Source organism: Crotalus tigris, unplaced genomic scaffold (assembly GCF_016545835.1).
Source record: "Crotalus tigris isolate CLP2741 ecotype Arizona unplaced genomic scaffold, ASM1654583v1 scf7180000017742.2353718, whole genome shotgun sequence".
Classification (NCBI taxonomy): domain Eukaryota; kingdom Metazoa; phylum Chordata; class Lepidosauria; order Squamata; family Viperidae; genus Crotalus; species Crotalus tigris.
The window spans coordinates 1,445,000-1,472,911 of record NW_024096609.1 but is presented as its reverse complement, the minus strand read 5'-3'; the positions used below and the strand labels follow the sequence as shown (position 1 = coordinate 1,472,911).

At 39.2% G+C, this 27,912-nt stretch overlaps 1 protein-coding gene and 1 long non-coding RNA gene across 2 annotated transcripts in view; one reads left to right on the top strand and one right to left on the bottom strand.

Moving 5' to 3' along the window:
• The window catches only part of LOC120306620 (heparan sulfate glucosamine 3-O-sulfotransferase 3A1-like), an 89,070-nt gene that overhangs the window by 10,331 nt on the left and 50,827 nt on the right, over positions 1-27,912 (bottom strand). The window lies entirely within an intron of this gene.
• On the top strand, positions 99-27,709 carry LOC120306621. Its single transcript, XR_005556359.1, has 3 exons — positions 99-395; positions 4,819-4,998; positions 27,114-27,709. It is a non-coding gene; the product is annotated as an uncharacterized LOC120306621 (long non-coding RNA).

The following is a 27,912-nucleotide window of genomic DNA, read 5'->3' as shown; positions in this document are numbered from 1 at the left end:
AGCTTCCGTTTAATGTCCTCACAGTCAGGGTTACCGACTGCGCATGCGGTATGCTGTCCAGGGTATTCCTTACGCATGTGCGGCTCCGGCATCTCCATCTGAGCATCGGAATGGCTTCCGCGCATGCGCGCCAGCCAGCTGGTTGTCGGGCCAGTCTGGGCGTCAGAATGGCTTCTGCGCATGCGCGCCGGCCAGCTGGTTGTCGGGCCGGTCTGGGCGTCAGAATGGCTTCTGCACATGCGCGCCGATCAGCCGGATGTCGGGCCGGTCGGACACCGTTCCATGCGGTAGAGGCTTCGCTGGGGTAAGTAAGCCGGACGGCCTCTCCTACGGCCCGACAATTAGTTTTAAACATTAGCAACCTTTGGAATGACAAGGCTGATGGCATTCACTGGGTGAGTCTCCTTCAATCCTTAACAAAATAATTTTTAAGTGTAACTTAAAGGACATAGCAAAATTGGGTAATAAATGGCAAAATTAGACTGTTATTTCTGAAAAGTTATAAATGTACTAAGGATATGGGCTGTGTTTTGATTTTTAAGAAAAAAAGACTGGATTTTAAAGGTGGACACTAGAAGGAGATAAAGGAAGTAAAGACTAGAATTTAAAAAATTGACTTGGAGCAAAATATCTTAACATCAAATGTACTAAATTATGTGTGTATAAGTATAAACAATGACCTCAGACATTAATTTCAAAAATATCTGCCATCATAGAATGACTCTGTATAAATGATATTGCAGGAGAGGAACAAGTTCTAATGGATAAGATGGAAAAAGATTTAGACCTGGGCTTAAAGTGACAGGCTACAAGAATAATTTGGGAAAATAAATGAAATACTGGATATACAAATGAAATGGCTGATATTTTAATAATTAAAAGGAAACATGACTTGGTTAATTTTCTTATATTGGTATACAAAGGACATCTGTTAAAGTTTTGAAAGACTTGGTGAAAAGAATAGACATAAAGATTTAGGACATTATTTGAAGAGATTAAAGATCAAAATTGTAAAAACAAAAGGAGGGAATATAAAGTGGGTTTATTTGATCAGGGTTAAAATAGTTAACTTTATTCTACAATCACGAAATGGACATTTTCTTTATCATGCCAGACTGAGTGATGTGGGTTTAAGGATCTGAGAATTCCTTTTGAGATGAAGGGGTAATAGTTATTTTTTGTTATATTGTAATCTTTTCTTTTCTTCTCTATTCTTTCATTTACATTGTTCTTTTTCTTTCTTTTTATATTCTGCACTTTATTTTTTCTATTTTTTATTTGTTGTAGCTTGTACTACATTTGATCTGTACAACTGTAACATTTAATAAAACTAATTGAAAAAAATTTCAGGAAGGCAATGCCAAGGCAATGGTATCCTAGCTTTGATCTTATTAGCAAGCAAGGATCCTCTTCAGATGAATCCCAAATCATTATTTGTAAAGGATCGTTTTAAAAAAGGCACTTTCCCTCCACAGAGAAATTTTTGAATCAAAGTGAACAAACCTAAGTAATGCAATTTACAATTATAACCCTGATCCAGAGTTTCCTGAGTATCCAACTAATATTAGGAAACATTGCAACTACAATCTGTTACTTACTGCATATTTGCTCTATTAATCATAATTAGTAATATTAGTATTAATTTGTTATTAAGTATTAGTATTCATGTATTCATCAAGCTTTTTCCAACATTGGCAGCTGGCAAATTGATTGACAGTAAAAGCAAAATAAAAATATTCACAAATAAAAAAGAGAAGGAAAAAAGGAAATATTCTGAGAGGGATTTAGATGAAGCCTAGAATAACCAGCCAATTATTCTTTTTGAAAGGCACCATTTGCTTTCCAGAATAAACTTGAACTGAATCTGTATCGCCACTCAAACAATTTATGAAAGAAAAAATGTTTTTGTTCCATAAGATTTGGGATTAATTGGGAATGATGTGAAAGTCCTTTTCTGTATAATAAATTTTGCAGCCTTTTCACTTCTGATATTTAATGACATTGTGCCTTCCTGTTTGAAAATTTCATACAAACAGTCTACTGTGCATTAAGACAACCATTATTCTATTTGGGAAAAGAAACAGAACTTGATATGATAATTTTTGGCTAGGCCGGGGCAAATGTGGCAATTGCTATGATGAATCCCAAAATGCACAGCAAGGATCTGGCCCAAAGTCAAAGTTCTAAAAGTAATAAGACCTAAATCAGGAAACTGTCTCCAGGAAAAGGTTTCTTGTAACAACATAGTTTGCTTTTAAGTCTCACTAAAGTCAGTTTGCCACCCTGATGGAACTGACCACATCTGTTGGTTATGGCCACAATCCACTGTGACATTCTAAGCACACTTTGCTGAAAGTTCCGGAAGAAATATAATGAGAGTGTGTGCACAGGAACACTGTTTTAAAGTGATGATTGAGGGAAATTAGTGCCCAATCTTAATCTGTTCCACACTTCAAGCAGCAGTGCTTTTTTTGTAAGAAAAAAGATGCCGGAACTCAGCCCCCCTCCCCCCGCCAGGCCATTCCTTGATCAGCAACCTTTCACTGGCCTCACTGCCATGCTAAGGTGGATGGGATGGGCGGGATAGGTCTGGTCCCCCTCCGCCGTTTTGGAGCCAGGGGGGAGTGACAATGAACAGTTTCACCCCGCAGATCACCCGCCCAGGCACAGCCACTGCCTTCTCGTCCTTGGCCAACTCTACCATGACTTGCGCCATAACTGGGTGGCACAAGCCTCCCCCGCTGCTTCCCTCTGCCAGTCCTTTGTCCCCTGTCTTATGGAAAATGGAGAACACAGCAGCTCTGCGCAGGGATGCAGAGCGGAGAACAGCACTTGCTTGCTGCCCTGCATTGCCCCACATCTCCCTTCTCTCTTCTGTTTCCTGCCACTTCTCCTCCTGGCGTGTTTTCTCTTCTGCTGCAGGGAAACAGTTTGTGGGACTAAAAAAAGTTCATTCAGACCTTCCAACTCGTTGTGAGTTTTTTTTTTTTTTTTGCAAGAAGTTGGAAGGTCTGATTGAACTTTTTTTAGTTCCATAAATTCCATTGAAAAAAGGTGCCGGAATGCCATTCCGTGTGTTCTATGACCAAAAAAGCCCTGTCAAGCAGTATGGAAACCAACCTTTAAAAACAGCGGTTGGTGATTCCAATAAATCTCTCTGGGGGGTAGGGGATGGAGTGAGATAGCGAATGAACTGTTTGGAAATTGGTTTGATGCAATCAAGTGTCGCACGCTGAACAAGTAAAATTAAATATCACTACTTCTTTGGAAAACCAAATTTCTTCTTTGTGGAGCATTGATTTCAAAAGTCATATTCAATTTTGCAACAGGGCTGTAAGAAGAAAGGATTTATATCTGGAGTTGCCCCATGTTTACCCTGAAAGAAAATGGCAGAAATAAAATGGAAGTGTGTACACAAGAACACTGCCTTAATCCAGAAATGACTTCCTCTGACCTCTTTGCTCATATATCTCCTCCCCTGTTAAGGTCAATGTGGATGTCTTTGCTGGAGCATCCAGCAAGCAAGCAGTCACTCCAGTGTTTTTCCATCCCCTGGAAGAAGTTGCAGGTCATGAATTCTGCCTGTTTCTTTAGGCTTCCTCGCAACTCTACAAAATACCTGTGGTTTTTTAGTCAGGGAGGTTTCACATCTTGAGCGACTTTGCAATCCGTTTAGATCTCTCACTTGCTGGGTACTGTTCAACAGTAGTTCTTTAACAGCATTCCCCCCCCCCCCTCAGGTCAGAGTAAAGTGCAAACAGGTTTGAATTTACATTTGTATTTGCAAACTGGTCTTTTTGTTAGTTCCAGTAACTGGCATGGATTCATTTGGTATTCCACTAGATTTCTTCCAGTGGGCACTGAATAACCAAAAAAAAAAAAAAAAAAAGATGCTGGGCTAAAGGTGTGCAGAGGGACTCCTATTATTCAAAGTAGTTGGTCAAAGATCAGATTAAAGAATTGATTTGATCTGATTATTCAGAATGACTGCTAGAAGTGCAAAATGGATCATGGCTAGACATCATTTAATATAGTCTTCTCCAACCTGGCTACACTTCTATGTATGGATTTCAACTTCTAAAATTTCCTAGCCAATATGGCTGTTGCAGAAAAATGGGGAGTTGGTCTATATTTTGAAATGTGTGCAGGTTGGGATAGATTTTGACATTCTTTATATAATTCTCCCCTATCCCCAATAATCTTTGCTGTGGGATAGAGTCCAGCATCCTTGGGGAAGGGGGAGCTTGATCTAAAACTTCTGGAAGCCACCACAATGCGTGCCTCGTCTTACACCAACGTCATAAACTAATGAATGATTCCAAGAAATGGCTCATACAAGAAAGTGAAACAAATGATGGCATCTGTCCTAAGCTGCAGGAAGATGTTGTTTATTTGAAAGGCTGTTCTAGGACATTCTCCTAAACAAACAAAAAAAATCCCATTTGTCCCATTCATATCTGACTTAAATTTAAAGAACCATAAAAAGAAAAGTGCAAGTCTTTGCCCCATTTTTTTTAACAAGACATTAATAAACTGCCAACCTTATGTACTTGTCTCTTTTATGCAAATCTTATAAGATTTACCTATTGTCAGCAAGTCTTTAGCTCAATCTTTTATTTATTATCAGCAATAAAACTACACAGCATAAGGAATCTGTGCTTGAAGTCTGAAACTGGCTCCGAAGCTCTCTTGATCACATAAAGCCTGCTAGTTTTCTTCGCTCCACTGAGATTTATTTGAACAATGCCAATACTGCAGTTCTGTGGAACTTGAGGTCAATCTGAATTCCAACTAATGAGAATGTTTTCCTCACCCCAGCTCCTAAATTGAAGTCAACCTGCCTTCTGAGCTTCAGTATCCTATTTGTGTGGAATGTATCTCTCCTTCCTTCTAATCGCCTCCCAATTGTTGCAAGATCAGCCATGTTTGCAGCTACTGAGAAAAGTGCCAAGTTGCAAACATGTCAACACATGGTCCTATCGCTGTTCACATGGACAGGTAAATACAACAGAGCAAATGTGCCTTTGCAGTTTCAGGACTCTCACCTTGAGGAGTTGCTCAGTTTCAGTTCCCGTGATTTGGTGGCTTCTTATTAGAATGCAATCAGACAAATAACCACAACATGAATAGGTTTAGTCTGGGTGTTAGCAATTTTTTTTTCTTTCCATTTTGTATGGAGTAGAAGTGAGACAATGAGTTTGCCAGGCTGAGACCTCTGATGGCTCAGGGGAGAGGGCACTGATTGAATGCCATTCCTTGTGTTCCAATTTGTCAGCTGAAAGAAACATTGATTGGTTCATGATTATTTTCAGTAATCTGAGTTTGGCAAAAGTGAAGATGCTTCTGGGTTGGCTTCAAATGTCTTGGGACAGTTTGATGAGTGATCATGGTAGCTTGTTACTTAAATGGAAAGAAAGAGTGATAATCAAATCCAACTTTTTCTCTCATCTCTATTTTGCCAATAAAACATCTATTTGAGGGCATTGAGTGAATTTAAGGATAATGCAAAATGTTGGGAAGAAAGCAATTTAAGTTGTTTTTGCTGAATGAAACATAGAATTGCAGTGAAGTGCCCAACAGAATTGCAGTGAAGTACCCAACTTATTCTTGACATATCAGTGAGTAATGCTTTCCCCTCTTTTCTAATGAAAGTATCTTTGTGTTCAAGGTTTTGAGCACACATGCTTAGCTGAATCAGAATCAAGTCCTTATGTCACATCAACTATGCCTGTCAGAAAAATAATATCCTTGCTATTATTTAAAGATGGAAGGGTTTACATGAACCAACTCCTCAATGTTCTGCCAAAAAGAAAAAAAAACCAGGCAACAAGAAGAAATGTTTTACAGATAGCTACATTGAACTGTATTCTAACAGTAGTAATCCATCTACTTCTCTACTCAGAAATATGCACTGCCTAATTCAGTAGGATTTACTCCTAATTAATTAACTTATTTTATTTATTTAAAATATTGATACAGATGTACAAAGGTGATTAGAGGATAGGTGGCTATATAAATATTTTTAAATAAATAAATTAAATACTTTACTCTGGGGTAAACATGAGTAGTGTTACCTTAGGAATCGTCATTGCTTTTCAGTGCTGTTGTTAGCCTTTAATTCTGAGGAAACCCCTTCATTATATTAAAGTACCTTCTTGTAGTATTAGACAAATTCTACTTTAGTAGAAAGAGTAAAATTTTCTTCTGAGAATGGAACAATAAGGTGGCCTCAAATATTTGAATGGTCACTTCAGAAGGAAATTTTATTTTCCATACAAATCTGCCGTTGAAAGGCAAATGGTTCACCCTAGCCCTAAATGCCTAAGGAAGACAGTTATGTGCAGCCACATTACCCTGATTCAGAAAATAGCAATGAAGCCCTATATGAAAGTGGGCTTCCCACTCTCAATATTCAATGGGAATCTGTCTTTTTGCAACTTGCCCATTATTCCATGACTTGCAGAAATGTGAACATGCTTACTAACACATGAAAATCTTATTTGAACAAACAGCAGTCAAATATTCTAACAAAACTTAAGACAAATAAAAAGTGTGACTCTACTCTTCTCTCCTGTGGACAGCTAGCTGGAGTCCAATTCAGATCTTTTTTTACATCACACAGGGTTTTTTTGGCAGGCAATCTGAAGAAAATGAGAAATAAGACATTTGGAGGTGTTATTTTCCAACCTTGGTGCTCCTGGAGCCATGTGGTTAACATTCTTTTGATAAAGATGTAACAGAGAAAGGAAGATATTTTTGTTTCCCTAGAGAGAGAGAAATCTGAGGGAGCATAGGGTGGACTGCCTGTATAACTTCATCAAGTTTCTGTTCGGTCACACAGACTTGAATGAGTATCTCAAATACTTGTTAAGAACTATGTGTTCTGGAAAATAAAACTTGACTGATTAAAATCCCAAAGCAAAACATCTTTTTCAGATTCTAAAATCAAACAGATCTAACCACTGATGCTGAAAATCCACTGATGTGGCCGAGGCTGTAGCAAATATATTTATGGGAGAGGATGCCTCCATTTATTCAAGCAGGTCTCAATATTTATATATCCCGTTATATCTGCAGCTTGTGGCATCTGTTTCTATGCTCTGTCTGTCAAGCTGCATCTTATCACAGAAGCACTTCCTTTTTCTACTCTGCGATCTTGCTTCTCCTTTTACCTCACTGATAAGTAACCTGACGCTTATTCTAAGCCCTTTTTAAATTACAAAATAAGATAGAGGCAAAGCTAGGCAAGCAGGCTGGAAAAGGAAGAAGAAAGGGTGCTATGAGCTGCTAGAGATCTCTGATTAGCATACTCAATGCAACAGAAGCAAACTTGTTGCATAATGCTGGAATGTATGGACAGTTTTGCCCATCACCTAGAACAGCAGAAATTCTTAACAAGTGTAGTTGACATGCAGAAAGAAATCAATCTTTAGAATGCACAGTCTCTACAATTCTAGAATATCACCTGTAGTGATGTAAAATGAAAAGCCTTGAGCAGATTTGACATCCATAGGCTCATAAGACCCACTTTGCAAATGGATGTCTGGAATATGAAGAGGATAGCAGAACTGAGCTCCCTACACTACATTCCTGAGACTCCACCTACTGGGATTTAACATCAGGAGACAGCTGCTGCAGCAGTGACTCCCTTCATGCTTTATTATGAAAAATATATATATAAAAACAAGTAAAGGTTGATGAAGCTTTTGAAACACTGTTGTGAAGACAAGGCAGTGTTAGCACCCAAGAATATTAAGTACCCTGCTAGTTCCTCCTTAGGTCAACGGCATTGCCACACTTTTATTGAGAGGGTGAAATCTGAAAGCCAAGCATACAGTGATTTAACTTTAATAAAGCAGGAATACTGTGCTGTAGCTTAGTTGTGCTGCTTTGAAACTCAACCAGCTGCTATTATTCCAAAGGTGACCTTTCTAGTGAAGAAGTGCATCACAATCAGGATGTTCACAGCAAATAAACAATTTTGAACTGCAAACAAATTTCTGGGCTTCACCCTAGCTAGCATTATAGAGTCTATCAGCTTGGCCTTTACTTTCTAAACAAAAGAAACCAAAGAATCACTGTGTCAATTTTGGAAAGTTGAGATGCTCCAAATGCTGATGTTTTCATGTGAAAATGCCATAAATCTATCCTAATAAAGAGCAGTATATACAGCATTATTTAAAAAACAATCAGCAGATATAAAACAGAAGTTCCACAGATGTGTATGGTGTTTACCTGAATGCATCAGGGCTTAAAACCATAAAAAAATAGAGTGTCCTGGTTGATATTAAGTAGAACGTATGGCCAGTTATAAAAATTTTACTGGTGCCCCAGAAAAAACCTTTTGTGGAATAGCATGCTCTGGGATTGGTTGCTCATGTTCTTATGCCCTCACTTTTGGTTTACTGCAAAGAGATCTACTTGGGGCTGCTTCTGAAGACTATTTGAAAATTGAAGGCGGTGCAAATTCAGCTGGCTGCTGAAGGGAATTGCTGCAGAATTATAACTGTTTGCAGGGGCTACATTGGTTCTTAGCAGGCTTTCTTATACCACTCAAAGTGCTAGGGATTTTTTGACTTCACCTTTGGAACTGTCGTCTGCAAGCAGAGTCTGCTCATCCTGTACATTTAATCTGGAAGGACATGTTTCTGATCCACTTTCTTCTGGAGATTAGGTGGATGAAGATTAGGAAGAAGACTTTGGGAATACCTTCCAAAGTTAGGATGTTAGCATTCCCTTCCAAAGTTAGGATGTTAGCATTTTCTAAACAGGTATGACTCATATACTGTAACATTTACCAAATATATGTAAACATAACCAGAACCACTTACTGTATTTTAAAACCTCCTGTTATTGCCTTCCTGGTGGTTTTATTCATTCAAAGTTCATTCTCAGTCTTTTCGTCATGAGTTACAAGAATGTTTTATTTTTTAATTTTATTTAAATCTTTTAAAATACATTTCTCTTTGGATATTAGTTATATTTTGTCCATCATAACTTGTATTTTGAGGGACATTCCAGTTTATTTAATCTGGCCAAGAGGCCTCTACCACTGTATAGGAACACTTATGCATTAGTGTTAGGCACCAGGCTAAGCAATATTATTGTACTATACACTTTTTTGTTATAATTTCTGTGAACTGTGAATATTTACAGCCCCCTTCCTTAGAGACAGGTTGAGCTGAAAGATGCTCCCCAACTTCACTCAGTTTTTTCTTAGAAGTTATTTGAACGATTGTTGTATGTTCTAATGAATTTTAAGCACTAGCACTTAGGTCACACTTGGACTCAATAAAGATTATTCTTCTTGTAAACACCCTCCATGAACTAGCAAATCTATATCTTATCTCTTGATGCCACTAACCTACCCATGAACTGAAACCTCTTCTCTTTTGCATATCGAACAGGGAAACATTTAAGAGAATTCAACCTTGGATATCCCTGGATGTTTAGCATCTTATCCTGAAACCTTCATTTTAAATTCAGGACAACACAATTAGCTATCCTAATGTACAATCTATCAGCCTATTTATTATTAGCACTCTTTTCAACAGACAAATCACTGGAGAGTCAAAATGACTATCACAAATCAATTTTCCTACATACGTTTATGAATCACTCTCTATCCTTCCTTGCTCTGGAAAGCACACCAACATCACAAAAGAATTACATCAAGGTATGTTTCATTTAAATATATATATATTAATCTATTTCCCTATTTCCTTAAAACGTTTTCTCCCTTCCTCAAAATAGCAAAGTGACTATCAGTCCAAGAATGGGACGGCTACTTGACAGACTCATCTAAACACCCTTCTTTCTGGCTTACCCTCTCCAGGTCAACTATCATGATCTCCAGGAAACTAGTTTCTTTTCTGAGAGCCAGAAGTTCATTGTATCCACATTCCCTCTCCAGATTTCTGCCCCTTCCCATCAGCAGATGTGATTATATTCCATGCAATATAGAGGATAGCTCCCATGCCTATGTAGTTCCTGTAATTCAATCACAGGAAAACTTTATTTAGAGTAAAATCGACAAGGCTATAAGAGAGTAATTGCTTAAGGGCAGAACCAGAAGCCCAATTGCTTTGGTCTGTTAATAACAGACTGTTTAGTTTCTTGCACTAGTCAACATCCTTTTTTCTAACAAACTTTCCAAATTAGGTTGTAGTTATGCCATCAGCAAATTGATTCCCCACCCACCCATCTTGCCACCGGTGATTATAAATGGTTGATTATGCTCCTACAGTGTTATTTGTAGGTCATTCACAATGGTCTTCTTTGTAACCATTACCTTCTGACTCCTGACCCTTTAAGAAATCTTACTGACTCTTCTGCAGCTAGTTTATTTGGGGGGAAACAGTCTTTCACTCTCAGTTTTGAATTTTAATATTGAACTAAAATTGTAAAGAATCTCGGGGAGTCTTTACAATTGAGCCAATAAACTCCCCAAATTTTCTATTACCAGTCCACCATCCCAAAATCATCCTCACAACTTTGCAATGATGTTTGATGGCCACATGAGCCAACTAATACAAGCTGGATTGTGTCAATTAGAGTTTTATGTCTTTATGGAAAAGAAAATATAGATAGATATAAAACTATGACACACTCAATGTTTCATTAAAATTTGAAATTATTTGTTCTAGTGCTATGATTTTCACAGGTAAAATGTATAAATATGACAGGTAAGAAAACAAAATACTCAACTTTATTAACTGTAGTGGTTTGCAAAACCAATGAAGCCATGACTTTTTCTTAAAATGGAGGTATGGATTAGTATGCAGAATAAAGGAGCTCTGTTGCTTGTTAATGTTATTAGCTTATCAGTATGCATAACAACTGATTAATGACCCAATCCCTACCCCTAAATAAAGAACTGGAAAGATAGATATATTTCTCAATCACTGGGTATCCAAAAATAAATCTACATGGAGCCTCTATATGGGTCTACATGGGGGTACTCTTGAAAAGTATCTGGAAGCTTCAGCTGGTACAGAATGAGGCCACATGGGCAATTCTGGGTGCCAAAAGAAAGGTGCATGTGACACCTCAGCTGCACTCGATACTAGTCTGCTTCCAGGTCCAGTTCAAGGTGTTAGTTATGACCTTTAAGGCCGTACATGGCATGGGGCCAGGTTACCTACAGAACCCTCTTCATACCTTTACATCAGCCCTTCCCACTTGATCAGGCAAGGAACATATGTTGAAGACCATGGTCAGCTAAAGAATTCTGACTGGTGGAGTGTAGAGAGAGCCTTCTCTGCCATTGCCCCTGCCCTATGGAAGATTCCTCTCTCCCAGATGTGAAACAGATCCTCAGTGGCCTTCTGGAAAAGTGTAGAAACATGGTTCATTTGCCTTGTGTCAGATGACGAGAAGAGCACCCAGCCATGGGCCTGGCTACTGCCTTGAAAATCCTCCCCCCACAACCTTTTAACTATTTTTTTTAACATTGCTTGCCTCTTTGAAAGTTTATGTAGTGTTTTTTATGTTTTTCCTATTTTATTGCATAGAGTCCATCTGAGAGGGAGATGGGTGGCTTTAAATTTTGATAGATTATAAATAAATCTTGATTCCAATGAAGTTCAGGGTAGTTTGCTGGCTTCAGTATAAGATAATGATAATGTTTTAGCGGTCATTGTGTTTTATGAATTTCTGACTTTTACCAGAGATGAAGGGATGGGAAGGAGAAACAAATTTCTTCTAGGACCTGAAAACTTTAGATTTTTACCTTGGAAAATGTGGAGGAAACTGGGGTAATATTTATGTCACTATTATCAAGCCATCACTATTTTATTCATCATCAGACCAATTTTTCATTGCCTATACCACAATTAGGTATGGTTTAGTATTTAATTTGGGTGATTTACAGATTTGGACATTTCTCCAGTAATAGGAGAATGTTCCTAGACTGCCGGGGAAATGTTGCAGATTTCATTAGGCTCATTTTTCTGCTGGAAATATTATTAGTCCTCCTTGCATACTTTAAAGCTCATCTCCCCAAAGAAGTTAGTTACTCAAATTGTCCATCCTTTAGGCAGATGCAGCCTACTCAATCACTTGAAAGGATTGGCACTGTATGTAAATCATAATATTACCACAATATATCAAAGCAAATTTTATCTCATCTGAAAAAGTATATGATTTAGTAAATGAATTGTGCAGAAACAGCTAATTTGTCTACTATTTGTTGCAAAAAAGCTGCAGAGGAAGGAAATTACCAAGGGAAATTATATACATAACTTTTTGGCAGGACATTAAGATTGCTACTGTAGCGTTACCTCCTCAGAGGCCGCCAAAAACCAGGCCCTCCCAGCCCCAGCCCCCTTTGTCAAACCCTGCAGTAGTATTCTCTAGGGGTTGATAAGATGTCTCTTCCAGCTGGAGCCCATGCAGAATTTGTAGGTAGCAGGCTCTTGTCATCAAGGAGGGGCTTCCAGGAATGAAAATAACCAGTCACGATAGTCAATGCTATGATGATATCCAACAGCCCAAGGCCGTTGTAGCAGCCGGAATAAAAGATTCCTCAGCGATCGTTCAGAGTCAAGTGGGATGGAGGAAAACCCCGGCTCCAGTTGGTAGTAGAAACAACAACAGGTAGTGTGCTGTAGCAATAGCTCGTCCCCCAGGGCAACTCCCCTACAATGTCCAAAACCTGTACCAACAGCAATAGTCATAGTCCAAATAGCCTCCAGGCTTTGCAGCAACATTAGCCACCATCAATCTCTCCTCTCCTTCTATTGCTTCTTCCTCAGTCAGGCTTCAGCATCAAAGCCCTCCCCCCTTATCTTTATTGTTAAAATCTGAGGCTAGGAGCCTCAGCCAACTCCTTTCCACACACTCCCTCTTGCCTCCATTTGAGATATCCTCCTTACAAAGGAAACAATAAAACTCCACTCTCTCCCTCTCTTCCGTTTGAGATACCCTCCTTATGAAGGAAAGTAATAAAACTCTACCTCTCCTCTCTCTAGCCTCTGTTTAAAATATCCTCGTTACAAAGAAAAGCAAATAAAACTTTCAGTCCCTTTACCTTCACCTGGCGAACTGCAACAGCCACCCTGTCCCTTCTCTTTCCTTCCCTTTTTCTATCCTTTCATGCCGGCCACACCCAAAGCCAGCAGCAGCTGTGTCAATTTCTCCCTTCCCAACCGAGCTCCTGCAAACACTCTCAGAGAGCCCCGCTACATACTCCCCCTACCTAACAGTTTCTTTGGTTCCCCCAAAGAATAGGGAACTTTTCTGCTCAGCGTCTATATTATCAGGGGCAGGTGTCACTCTTTCTCTACACTGTGCCCTAGGGCATCATATGTTAGCCTCTTCACCGGGCGTACCACCCGCCTTGGTCTCTGCACTTTAGACTCAACAGTATCATGGGCACCGTCCTCTGGTGACCCCCCACCCCTGGAGGTACCCGGGACTGGTGACTCCACCTCTGACACTGGTGATTGCTGACCCCATGAAGTAGCCTGATCTGCCTCCAACAATTCCCCTGGCTCTACAATGTCTGGGGGCAACAATCCGTCCTGTTCTGACCATTGCCTAGACTGATCCCTGGCCTCAACTCTCTGGGGGGTTCCCCTCCTGTTCGCAAGCTCTAGGCACGAATTCCAAATCATCAGGCCCTGGCTGTTCTAACTCCACCTCACCACCCACAGCCTGGGGTATGCTCCCCATATCCGCTGATAACCATAACCAACCTATGCCCCCCTCTTCTTCTTCAGAATCTTCTGCTTCCTTTTCTATAGACGAGACGGGTTTCGCCCTGGTTCCCACTCCCCTTCCCACTACACAGGGCTCATCTATGGGAACTGGCTGGGTAGCTTGTACTGCCTCGTGCAAGGGCAATAGATGGTTCTGATGCCATGCTTTCAAAGGTCCTGTGCCTCCCTCCTATCATATTCGGTATACTGGCAGCCCCAGTAGTTTTTTGCTAACCACATACAACTGAGAGCCCCACCGATCAGCCAATTTGTGCCTCCCAGCGGGGCCCAAATTTCTTAACAGCACTTGGTCCCCCATCAGTAAATCCTGGACCCTCACTCTCAGATCATAATTTCTCTTGTTCCGCTGCTCCTGGACCCCTGGGGCCTCTGCGGCTTTTTCATAAGCCCCCTTTAAGCTCCTCCTCAACCTGTCCACATAATTACGGTGAGACTTAAAAGAGGTCTGATCCATTGAGGTACCAAAAGCCAGGTGCACCGGCAGGCGGGCTTCCCTGCCAAACATTAGCCAGTACGGGAAATACCCGGTGACGTCACTCCTTGTGCTGTTATAGGTGTGCACGACGGTGGAGATATGTTGGGTCCAATGCTGTTTCTGCACTTTGGTGAGGGTTCCCAACATGTCCAAGAGAGTGCAGTTAAATCTCTCGGGCTGCAAATCACCTTGCGGGTGGTACAGGGTGGTGCGGGACTTCTGAATACCCAACAAGCCCAGCAGTTGCTTGACCAGCCTACTTTCAAAATCCCTCCCTTGGTCAGAATGTATGCATTGAGGTAGCCCGTAGTGTATGAAAAATTTCTCCACTAATACTTTGGCCACCGTAACAGCATGCTGGTCTTTCATTGGGAAGGCCTGGGCATAACGGGTAAAGTGATCAGTCACCACCAACACATTTCCTTGTCCACTGGCATCCAGTTCTAAGGAAAGGAAATCGATGCAGACCACGTCCAAGGGCCCATGACTCTGAAAATGGCCCATTGGCGTAGTTTTAGATGGCAGAGTTTTTCTCTGAATACAACACAGACAAGATCTACAATAGTCCCTGACTTCCTTCTTCATGCCGGGCCAGTAGAACCGATCCACTACTAAATTAAAAGTCTTTTCTGGCCCCTATACAATAACCTCCAATCAGATTTTGGACAGAAGCCAAATTTCCCCTCACTTGGGCAGCCCCTACTTCTGCTACCCCTGTAGATAGGGAAACGCACTTCTCTTTCTTCTGGCCTAGTGGTTTGGTCAAAGGTATACCCCATACAGTAGGGAAAATCACCCCCACTCTGGCGTCTTCTGTCAGTTTCAAACTTTGAACCTGAAAGCACTCTGGGACGCTCTCCTTCCATTCCAGCAGTACATAAAAATGGGTAGAATCCTTATCCACCCTCATATCTATCACATATACCCTCTGGTCTGGGACAAAACCCCTTAACGTCTGTAAAACTCACTCCTCTGACCAGACATCACCAGGGACCTTAATTACTACACTTGTCCTTACTTCACTATTCTGCTCCCCACACCACCTGGTGGCCACATTAGTGTCCATATTGTTCTCCTGGCTCATATCCCTACACAAGACTAACACTTCCTTACTAAGGGGAGGGGTCAGTCAAGAAATCCCAGACGAGCCCCCACATGTAGCGTTACCTCCTCAGAGGTCGCAAAAAACCAGGCCCTCCCAGCCCCAGCCCCCTTTGTCAAGCCCTGTAGTAGTGTTCTCTAGGGGTTGATAAGATGTCTCTTCCAGCTGAAGTGTCCAGTCAGAAATTCAGATCTTATCATGATGTCATGTGTCTGATTAACGAAACACTTCAAAGAACTTTCAGGCATTTTTTTTAACCTAAAAAGCCTTTATTAGTATTACAGAGATGTCAGCACAGCATGGTGGAATGCTAAGATCTGAATTTCCCTTCCTTTGCACATAACATTCCAGGCATTTCCCCTCCCCTATTTTGGGGTCATGATTCACATCTTCCAATTAACTTGGAGGGCAAAGATCCACTTGTTTCTTTTCCCTCCACCATTTTCTGCTCTGCATTAACTCTAAACATACCAGACAGATCTGCATATTGTCAAAGCAAAAATATACAGTATTTGCAGCATTGACACGGAGCTCATGCAGAATTTGTAGGTAGCAGGCTCTTGTCGTCAAGGAGGGTCTTCCAGGAATGAAAATAACCAGTCATGATAGTCAACGCTATGATGATATCCAACAGCCCAAGGCCGTTGTAGCAGCCAGAATAAAAGATTCCTCAGTAATCATTCAGAGTCAAGTGGGATGGAAGAAAACCCCAGCTCCAGATGATAGTAGAAACTCCACTCTCTCCCTCTCCTCCATTTGAGATACCCTCCTTACGAAGGAAAGCAATAAAACTCCATCTCCCCTCTCTCTAGCCTCTGTTTAAAATATCCTCGTTACGAAGAAAAGCAAATAAAACTTTCAGTCCCTTTACCTTCACCTGGCGAACTGCAACAGCCACCCCGTCCCTTCTCTTTCCTTTCCTTTTTCTATCCTTCCACGCCGGCCACACTCAAAGCCAGCAGCAGCTGTTTCAATCTCTCCCTTCCCACCGAGCTCCTGCAAACACACTCAGACAACCCCGCTACACTACATTAGGAAAGTGGGAATATAGTTTGTGATGGTTGCTAATGCAAATTTGGAAGCCGATAGCTTTGTGAAAATACTTCAATCTTGAAAATTTCTTTCACAAATGGCTATGACATAGTCCTTTCCCTAGCACTACTGCTTGTCTTGTGATATAAATGTGTATGCCACAATTAACATGAAGTACAGTACATCTCTTTTAAAACTGAACAACAAAACCGAGCACTAATATAAAACATAGGCTTATATTTTTTTATATACAATAGCTATACCTTATTTTCTCGGTACACATTCTTCTGGTGTATAATATCCTTTTATTCTATGTGCCTTCTATATGCATTCTTCTATTTGGCTACACAAACGGCTCAAAAGGGAGACATTAAAAGACTGAGGAATGTGGATTACAAGTAACAGGTGACACTTCTTAGAATCCACAAGCTAGCTAAAAATCATGATTTCTGTCAAGACCAGAAAACAAGCCTCCCCCCCCCCAATGAGCAACTTACATACCAAAACAAGATGAAAAGGTATAAGGCCAGAACGAACCATAAAAATCCAAGCCTTGTTGTTAGAATCAGCACAGATACTATGCATAATATAAAATATGGTGTTCAAATGTTTAGATTCTCTTTAGAACCTCCCAACTTTATTTTATCTACTTGGCCTGGATCAGTTTAATTATATTGTTTCTTTCTTCCATACACAAGAAGGGTGTCAGAAATGACAGCCAGAATTCTCCAACCCCTAGGAATAACAATAGCCCACAAACCCACAGTCACATTCCGCCAGGATTTATATAGAAACAAGATACCAAAGGATTAAAGAAACAATGTAATCTACAAAATCAACTGTAACAATTGCAACCAATTTTATGTGGAACAAACATCGTGCCAATTAAAAACCAGAATCCACAAACACCGGATGGTAATCAAACACCATGATCCCAAATCCTTAATTTCTACACACCGACACCAAACAGCACCAGTTTGATTGGAGCAACACTAAAATCATCGGCCACACCACCCCCTGCCACGCTCGTAAGTTCATTGAAGCCTGGCACTCCACAAGCAATTCCCTCAACAGACACATTGACCTACAACCAGCCTATGAACCCCTCAGAATCCAAATCAAGTGCACAGCCAGCCAGAGACAGCACTGACCCTCAACCAACCCACACAAGCCCCCCCCAAACCAGGACTTCACCTTCCAATGATCTTGACCTGATGTAACTTTCCCATCACAAGACCCATCACTAGACTCTCACTGATGACTCACACTTCACCCATCACAAGACCCATTATAAGACCCTCACTTGACACACCCACACCTGACCCTTCACAAGACCTACTGACCACATGAAGCCCTTATAAACAGAAGAAGACTGACTATGACGTCCTCTAAACTCCACTGAAGATGTTACCTAGCCTAGTAATTAAACTTTTGGAAATCAATCTACAAGCTCTGAGTTAAGCAGTTCTGTTTTCTCTCTACTGCCTGTTACTTCCTTACCATCTTCTCTCTTTAGTGGATCGACTGTTTCCTTGACCTTTTTTTATGTTGAAAGAAACTTTTTTTTATTATTATCTCTGGCTTTTGTTGCAAGTCTTTCTTTATTCTGAGCCTTTACTTTCCTGACTTCATCTTTGCAGATTCGGGCTATCTGTTGATATTCTGCCTTAGTTATGTTCCCTCTTTCCATTTTTTGTACTTATCCTTTTTGTCTTTAAGGTTTATCAAAGTGATCTTTGTGAAACCATGCTGGTTTCTTCTTGGATTTCTTGTTTTTCGTTTTCAGTGGTATTGTGTTGGACTTCTTGAGTTGTTTTCCCCTTTTGGATTTTTATCCATGGAATTTTTCATAGAGTCTCTCTGAGTTTGTTAAAATCAACTCTTTTAAAGTTTAAGACACTGGTTGGATTATATTCTATTGCTCGTGTTTACATTATATTGAATTCCAATATGATGTGGTCACTCTCACCCAAAGTTCCGGCAACTTCAACTCCGTCTATCACTTCTTTTCAATCAGTAAGAATTAGGTCCAGTATAGCTTTTCCTCCAATTCCCTTCTCTACCTTTTGGATGACCCTGTAACAGGGTCATTCTTTTTTCCTTTTATATTAACCCATATGGATTCTAGGAGGTTTTCTTCCTTGATTTTGTGTATTTCTATAGAGATGCAGTGATCTTTTATATATAATGCAACCCCACCTCCTCTTTTGTTAGATTTGTTTTTTTTTTATAGTTTGCATCCTTCCATCAGTACATTCCGGTCATGAGTTTCATCCCACCAAGTTTCAGTAATGGCAACTATATCATATCTGCATTCATGTACTAATACTTCAGGTTCACCCTGGTTGTTCCCTAAACTTTGAGCATTAGTGTATAGGCATTTGAATCCTTTATGGGTTTGGGATATGTTTCTTATATCTCTTATTTTGTAACTGGGATTTCCATCCTTCCCATCACTCTTTACTTCATTATGTTTTTCTTTTATATTTCTTCTTTCTCTTTACTCCCTACCTCCTTATGTGATTGGTTATATAGCCATTTTTGCTTGGAATTAGGTTCTAATTGGCTCTGCTTTCCCCTCAATTTTAGTTTAAAGCCCTTTTGATAAGATGAGACAGTTGTTTTTGGACTATACTCTTTCTAGTTCTTGTGAGGTGCAGTCCATCCCTTGGTAGTAGCTCTTCATGTAGGTAAGTGCAGACCATGGTCTAGGAAGATAAAGTTCTGTTGATGACACCAATTTTTAAGACAGTAGTTTGTTTCTAAAATCCTTTGTTCCCTCATTGGATGTTGGAAGTATAGATGAAAACACCACTTGTGCTCCTAATTCTTTAACTTTCTTCCCTAGCTGTTCATAATGTTATTGTTTTCAGATTCATTGTTGCGTCATTGGTCCCTATGTATTGGAGAAGAAAGGGGTAGTAATCTGTGAGGTTGATTATTTTAGTAAGGTACTCAGTTATATCTTTGATTTTTGCTTCAGGGAGACAATACATCTCCCTTAGATTGATTGCCTGGTCTGCAGACTATAGTTTCTGTTCTCCTAAGAACTGAATCTGCTATCATCAATATTCACCCTTTTTTCCTTAGGGAAGTCTGGAATATTTTTCTTCCTGTTGCAGGAATGCTGGATTGTGCCTCTTTTTTATAAACTACTGATGAATGCTTTTTTGTGGGTGTCTGCATATTGTCTTCCAAGGGGAGGCTATGAAAGCAATTGTTCAGTTTCAGAGGGGCTTCATTGGGGTGGGCTAGGTTAGATAGCAGGGACTTTGCTCTGGGTTGTTTTCTTCTAAAAGTGACATGATTTCTTTGGTCTTTCTCTTTAGGTACATACATAGGCTCATTTTGTATGGAAGCTGTTTGTTCCCTATTGTGTTCAATTTGAGTGTATTGGTAATATGTTACCAGACACTGAAGTAAAGTATGAAGATGATGTTTGTCTTTTTGACATGTGCTTCTACAAAATAGCTTGATCAGTCTGGTCACTGATTGGGCATATATAGGATACTGCTTTACTTTCTAAACAAGAATGAATTTTTTTTGGGGGGGGGGAATGATGCTCTGTTTGTAAGACAACAAAATAACATGAGCTGAGCAAATTCATACTGGTTTTCAAATCATGACAACTTCAGAAACATACCCTGTTCAAATGTGAGCTTGCTGCTCTACAATCACTAAAAATATTGTGTATAAGGGTTTCAAAAATAAAGCTAGATATGACTATCTACTTTCCCTTGCCTATTAACCTGGCATCAATTCCAATGTATTTCGGAGCAAATCAGAATTCCTCCTATCTTTTCTTTGCACAAAATTGTGTCACCTGTCTATATAAGCTGAAGGCAACTGATACTTTATGATATGAATAGGGAAGAGGAAGAAGAAGAAGAAGAAGATGATGATGATTTCCTTCCTTTGCTATTTCCTAATAGATGTGATGTTTTTAGCTTCTGAAATGCTGCCAGTTGGCCTTCAGAGGTGTTGAGTCAAAATGACCAGCTGGACCACAGGGCAAAGGGTGAAATCAACACAGATCACAGCTAATTGCAAAATGCAAGCCTTCTCCCAATTGTCCTGATAAATTATTGATGCAAGAAGACATTTATTTGTAGGATACCATGTGAGATGAGAGCTCCAGGCCTAAGAAGGTCTATATTAGAAGGCCTTATCTAATCCTTTTTGGGGGAAGGGGTGTAATTAGAGAATTAACTCTGGTTAGGGAAGAAGCAGAACAGCAAAATCCTTCTATGAATGTCCTACCTATGAATATCCCAGATGGAAGACATTCCGAAAAGCACATCTGCAACTCTCCTGGAGGCTGTCAGTTTCTTAAGTGTTATTGACAAGAGGGATCCCTTTGATGCCATTAGCTGTGCACCTCATTGATTTTCTTTCTTTTTTAACAAGGAAATCATTACAGTTTATACAATCTGAATACTCAAAAGTCTTTAACTCTTTCCAATTTCTATTTCTGCAGTCAGTATTGTGCACTTAGCTTGCAGAACACTCACCTTCCTCCTGAATGATTTTCTGCTCTGAGCTGATCCCTAATAGCAATAAATATTAACACGAGCAAGACAGTCACTGCAATAACTTTATACTGGCCTTGCACAAAGTAGAGGGGAGTTGGGCTGCCTCTAAGTCAGACAACTCCACTCCTTTGTCTGAGGAACTTCACTTCACTGTATAGTTCTGTAAGGCCCAAAGCAGTTACTCGTTCTTTACTTCTAATGCATTTGAGTATGTTGCCCAAAAGGCGGCTTGTAGTTACTTTAAAACTGCTACTGCTTTTGGATCCTATCTCCAAATACTTTGGAATACTACTCATCTGGCTCCACTGAAGAACTTCACCAAATTATCTTAACTATCCAGGAGATAGAATATAGAATAACAGGGTTAGAAGGAATCTTGGAGATCTTCTAGTTCAATCTCCTGCTCAAACAGGAGACCTTATACTATTCCTTTGTGTATCAGAATATAACAAAGTTGGAAGAGAGGTGTAGGTCATCTAGTCCAACCCCACCCACCCAAGCAGAAGACCCTGCATCATTTCTGATAGATGGCAGTCCAGTGTCTTCTTGAAAGCTTTCAGCGATGAAACTCCTACAACATTTGAAGTCAAACTGTTCCTGGCTGATTGTTCTCACTGTCAGAAGAGTTTTCCTTATTTCAAGGTTGAATCTCTCCTTGAACAGTTTCCATCCATTCATTGTCTGGCCTTTGGAAAATAGCTGATCCCCTCCTCTCTGTGACAGCCCCTCAAATATTGGAAGACTGCTATCATGCCTCCCCTGGTCCTTCTCTTCACTAGACTAGCCTAGCCATGCCCAGTTCCTGTAGCAGTTCTTCATATGTTTTAGCCTCCAGTCCCCTAATCATCTTTGTTGCTCTTCTCTGCACTTTTTCTAGAGTCTCAACATCTTTTTTATAGTGTGTAGACCAAAATTGGTTGCAGTATTCTAGATGTATTCCAGATCTTACTAAGGCTTTATAGAGTGGTATTAGTACCTCACATGATCTTGATTGAATACCTCTATTAATGCAATTTAGGATTGCATTGGCTTTTTTTGGCTGCCACAGCACACTGTTGGCTCATATTTAATTGATTGTCCACTAAGACTCCAAGATCCTTCTCACAGTTACTGCTATTAAGCTTGGTTTCACCCAATCTATATCTGTACTTTTGGTTTTTCTTGCGTAAGACTTTAGAATGGAATAGAATAGAATAGAATAGAATAGAATAGAATAGAATAGAATAGAATAGAATAGAATAGAATAGAATAGAATAGAATCTGGAAAGAACCTTGGAGGTCTTCTAGTCCAGCCTCCTGCTCAAGCAGGAGAACCTATTCCATCTCAGAACAGTGACTGTCTAGTCTCTTCTTAACAATCTCCAATGATGGAGCCCCCATGATTTTTGGAGGCTGGTTAATTGTCCTCACTGTCAGGAAGTTTCTCCTTAATTCCAGGTTGCTTCTCTCTTTGATCAGTTTCCAACCATTGTTTCTCATCCTTCACTCTGGTGCTTTGGAGAATAGTTTGACCCCCTCTTCTTTATGGTAACCCCTCAAATACTGGAATACTGCTATCATGTCTTCCCTATTTCTTCTTTTCATTAGACTAGCCAAACCCAAGTCCCACAGCCATTTTTGGTATATTTCAGTCTCCAGGCCATTGATCATCTTAGTTGCTTTTCTCTGAATTTTTTTCCAAATTTGCAACATCTTTTTTGTGATATGGTGACCAAAATTGGCTGCAGTATTCCAGGTGTGGTCTTACTAAGGTTTTATAAAGCAGTACTAATACTTTGCGTGATGTTGATTCTATGCTTCTGTTTATACAAACCAGGATTGTATTAGCTTTTTTGGTTGCTGCTGCACACTGCTGGCTCATAGTCAAGTGATTGTCCACCAGAACTCCAAGGTCCCTCTCACAGTTGCTGTTTTTAAGCCAAGTCTCACCCAATCTGTACTTGTACGTTTGATTTTTCTAGCCTACATGTAAAACTTTGCTTTTCTCCACACTGAAACTTGTTGGATAGGGCCCATTGTTCAAGTTTGTCAGTTTGTCAATTCTGGACAAATGATTGCTAACCTCTTCTTGAAAATCTCCAGTGAAACCTCATTCTGGGCTGTAAATTGCCAGAATCAGGTCAAGTCTCTGATATGCCCAACATGCTTCCATATTGAGCAAGAACTGTCTTCCTTGGCAATGATTTTAGATTATCTTTATACTCAGTTAGGAGGAAGATAAATCTTGAATTGGTGACATCACCACAAATGGACCTTTCCAGAAGGTTTTGGTGTTCCAAACAAACTTTGCAAATAGTCACAATTCATGTATGTCATTATATACTTCATTCAAAAAGAAGTCAGATAAGGTAGCAAAATATATAGAAATATAAACAGTCTGAACATAGTGGTTGGCATCTGGTGTTTTTTGCTTATTTATTATTTTGTTTTTTACCTTATCTGTGTTTTGGCTTTTGTTTTTTGAATTGTACTGTATTTGGGGGGGAGGTGTTAGACTGTGAGCCCCTCAGAGTCATTTGGAGTCATAAGCATCTAAATTGAACAAATTAAATGGAATTCCCCAGCCTAGATTAATCCTAAACATTCTCTAAAAATCTGCTTAGACTAACTTCAGTGCTTAAGATGCCGTAGTCTGATAGGTACTCAAGATTACCTTGCTCATCCCTGGTGGTGATGGAAAGTTCTTGTAAATAAAGCAATGGCCATCACAGAATGCTTACTTAATGCTGCCACTGCAGCTCCCAAATTAGAAGAGATTTCTCAATTCCCAGGTGAGCCCTACTTAAATTAATCTAAGTTGGGCTCGTCTCCCCTCAACTCTGACTCTTCTTAATGAAAATTGACACACAACAACCTTTCATTCTGAAACATCTCTAGGGATTGTCCACTCTGTTTGTTTCAGTCAGGACTTGATTGCAAAGAAAGCGCTTCCCGCTGCCAGAAGTATTAGCTCCTGTGCTAGGCAGTTTTTCCTGCAGTCTTCTCTTCGTTCCTGTGCTCAGGAGGCGCAACAAGAAAATAAAACTGGACAAAAGTGCTGCCTCATTGTTTGTCTTACAACTTTAAGGAGCTCCAGTTTTAGGCTAGCAAATTACCTGACCTTACAACATTGTGGTTGTATGCTCTTTGTGTTTGTGTGGCGGGGGTGGGGGTGGTAAAAGGGAGATGAAAAGGACTAGCTAACAAGTACATCTGATCATGTTACTTTTACAGGGAGGGTCAGAGATTTTGGGGTTTCTTATTTGTCTAGAACTATAAGAAGCAGTTCACTGAATCTGAGAATTTTTTTTAAAGTTTGCACTAGCTTTTTAATGTATTTTGGCACTTATTTATTTATTTATGCTCATATGCTGCTTCACTCTTGACTAACTCTAAGCAGCTTATCCTCCCAACAACAGCTAACAAAGCCAAGCCAATGTTAACCAACAGTCTTACTGAGGGAGGGAACTCAGTCATATTGGTCTGCCAAAGACTTGGAAGAGCCACGTTTTAATGTCTTTCTTGAATCTTAATAGGGTAGTGACAGCCTAAGTATGAGAGGAATGCCATTCGAAAGCAGGGAGGGCAGACGAAGCATAGAACCATCCTTGTAGACAAATTGTGGATTTAAAGAACTGCCCTCTGCCAGAACAGGGATTCAAAGGGAGCCCTTCATCCTAAATCTAACTGGATGATTCGTTTTTCTCGCCATGCACATGTATACATAACCCGAACTAGACTGTTTCTCTGTGTCATACAATATATGTGGGTATATGCATAACTCTGTATTTATTGATTTATTTTTGTCATCTTTATGTAGTGTATATCGGAGGTGGTGACCCTTTGAGAGCTGTAGGCAATGAAATTTCATTTTAATGTATGCCGATTAGTGTACATTCAAAGTGACAATAAAGTTATTCTATTCTATTATTCTATTCTATGAGCAGCAATCACTGGTGAAAAGCAGGCCCCAAGATACCCAACTGCAAGCATATATCTCCAAAGATAGGCAAAATTGCAAGAAAAACATGCATTATTATAAACAGGTTTTGCAAAAAAAATCATAATCGTAACGCCTTCTTAGAAATTACAATGAAAACAATAAACAAAGATGTGAGATGAGTCCTCTATGATGACAACATACAAGGAAGTGAATGAGCTGAAGAAAACAGTCATATAGACCAATTCCTTTACTGAAGATATTCACAACTATATTAGATGAAGAAATGAGGAAGTTTATACACATAAATCAGACTGGTGATGTTCCATAAATAAACCACAGTTTTATTATAAATCCACAAGAATCCATCATTATTAAGAAAATGGAAAGTAGATGTAAATCTTCCTGGATGTGGAAAAAGCTTTTGATAATTTGGAATGGACTTTTCTTACAGCCAGTCTTAAATAAAATTAATCCTAGAGAAAAATTAAAAACGTGGGTGGAGAATAGATACCAATAGCAAAGAGCAAAGAAGATAGTGAATGGAACACTCTCTGCAATTCAATAAGCAAAGGGAAAAGACAAGATCTGTACTCTGTTCTTTATTGTTTGTTATCCCCCTAAATGTTTTGACCAGCAAGATCCAAAACAAAAACAACAAACCAAGCAGATAATTAGGATCAAAATTCAAAGAGATGAACACAATTTGAAATGCTATGCAGACAATGAGGTACTAACAGTTATGCACCACAAACCGTTCATTTCAGTTAATGAAAGTAATCAAGGGTTTTGGTTGCTTTTCTGGGTAAAAAATCAACATAAGGGAAACACAGACAAGCTAAAATGTTTATAATCCTGGGTTTGGGGAAAAAAAAGAGGAATTGCTTAATACATACTAATGAAAATTATTCAAATAGAAATGAGCAATAATTAAAGAAGTTTAAAGCAGAATATAAAAATGTTTAAGTAATAGTTACTAGTTGGAAGAAAAAAGAAGAAAAAAAAGGGAAAGAATAAAAAGAGATGAGGCTACTTGAATGCTGTTTTCTTATAGCATCTTTTATGTCACTATATAAATAATATTAACAAAAAAAATGATAACAACTTAGATGCTTTCATGAGTTTGTCTTAACACTAGGCATTTTTTTCCTGATGCTTTTGGAGACTGATCAAAACATGACAGTTGGACAAGTTTGATATTTTGGTTTTAGAGAAGCTGTTTAAGGTTTTCTTTGTTTGTTTTCAGTGGGGGGGGGAGATTTTAAGGCTAATTAACTTCCTAATTTATTCTTGTTTCTTGGCTATGCCTATGTTTACTTGTTTGATGTGCTTTCCATACTTGGGAGAAGTTTAATTATGAGGATTTTTGTAAATGTTAACTGTGTATACTTTTTTGAAGAATTAGAGGCAATTGGCATGGATACAGTGCTTCCCACTTCCTTGCATAAATTCATTTTATTTGATGGGTGCGTTGGTGAGCCTGCATGTAAAGGAAAAGAGGAAGATCAGCAATACGTTTCCATTGGCAGAAATATTCCCATGAGTAACGTGTTGGGAAGAGATTCTCTGTGCTTTTTTAAGTCCTCCCCTGTGCTATCCAAATATGCTCTAGATAAACCCCCTTTGGAGAAGATTTTAGGAGTTTGTTGGGAAAGGAAGTGCAAATCCAATTATGCAAGCAAACATCCTCTTGTACAATGTAGAAAATCACTCCATCTGTTTCTTTGGGTGAACAGATGCACCTGTTCTGGTATCAGTACAGCGCCTAGACCAATAAACATTTTGCAATGTTTCTCACCTCTCTCTAAGAATAAGATGATCATGTGTAAGCCATTTTTTTATTTTTAGATACATAAAAAATGAAAATAAAACATAAATAAAACAATGGATTAGATCCAATGATTGAACCAGCTAATAGGTGGGTTCCAAGTTGAATCCACAGTTTATTTGGAAAGAAATATGAGGATCAATGTATAAGATACACTATATAAAAAAAGTGAAACATAGACTTTTAGAAATTATGAAAAATTAGCCCTTGGTTTCTGCTGGAAAATCTGGTGAGAAATTTTTTTGGGAGTAATGATATACCTAGTATAGCTTAAAAAGAAAAGTGGAGTTTAGTTCTTAAGATGTTTTATCTATAAATGAATTTGTGAAGATTTTGTTGGTTACACAAAGCTTCCTACAAATAGAAAACCTTACTTTGCCCTATAAGGCTTCTGATCCAGTAGAGGAACCCTGCCAAAATGAAAAGTGTGTTTGTGTGTGTGTGTCTCTCTGTGTGTGTGTGCCTATGTGTGTTCCTTCTTGTGCAATCATCTTTGTTTTTCAGGAAACTTCAGCACAATGTTGTAGATCCTTCCAGAAGAAAAGGTCCTGGGGGTCATAAAGACAGAAGGAACTGGTAAAGATCACATTTGGTGCCCACACTGGCAGAATAAAACCTGGATCCAGCTTGCTGAATTGAAAGCATAAATTACTTCTGATAAATAATAATACAGAATGTCAGAACATTCCTCTATGTCCTTGTATTTTTTTTATAAAAAAAAAGCTAAAACAGAATAAGACAAAGGAAGAACAGACTGAACTACCCGACAGATATTACAAGGGGAAAGCATTGTCAACACCAACAAATCTCCGTTTGGAAGTTTTCATTAAACCTCAGTAACATTTGGGGACTGAACTGCTTCTAAAGTGCACAAGGAGAGAGCAATAAGGGAATGATACACTGTGGTATCAAATATGATTGGTGCCATTTTCATTCTAGGGCTGATGGATTGAAACTTTTATTCTTTAAAAAAATATACTTTTTAAAAAATAACTATCCTGGAGATGATAAAAGCAACATCATTGTGCCATTGTTTATTTGGCAATGAAATAAAAAATGCATGTCCGAGTATAGATTATTATTATTATTATTATTATTATTATTATTATTATTATTATTATTATTATTATTATTATTAAAGAAGGTTCACATACTGTTTATTGTGTGAAATGCCTTTGTCTTAGTTCAATTTCTGATAAATTACTTCCAGCTTCATTACTTTATAATATATCTCCCGTGACATTTAATTATACTTATTCCAAACACATTAAGCCAATCAGTTTGAACAGGCTCTTATTAATAT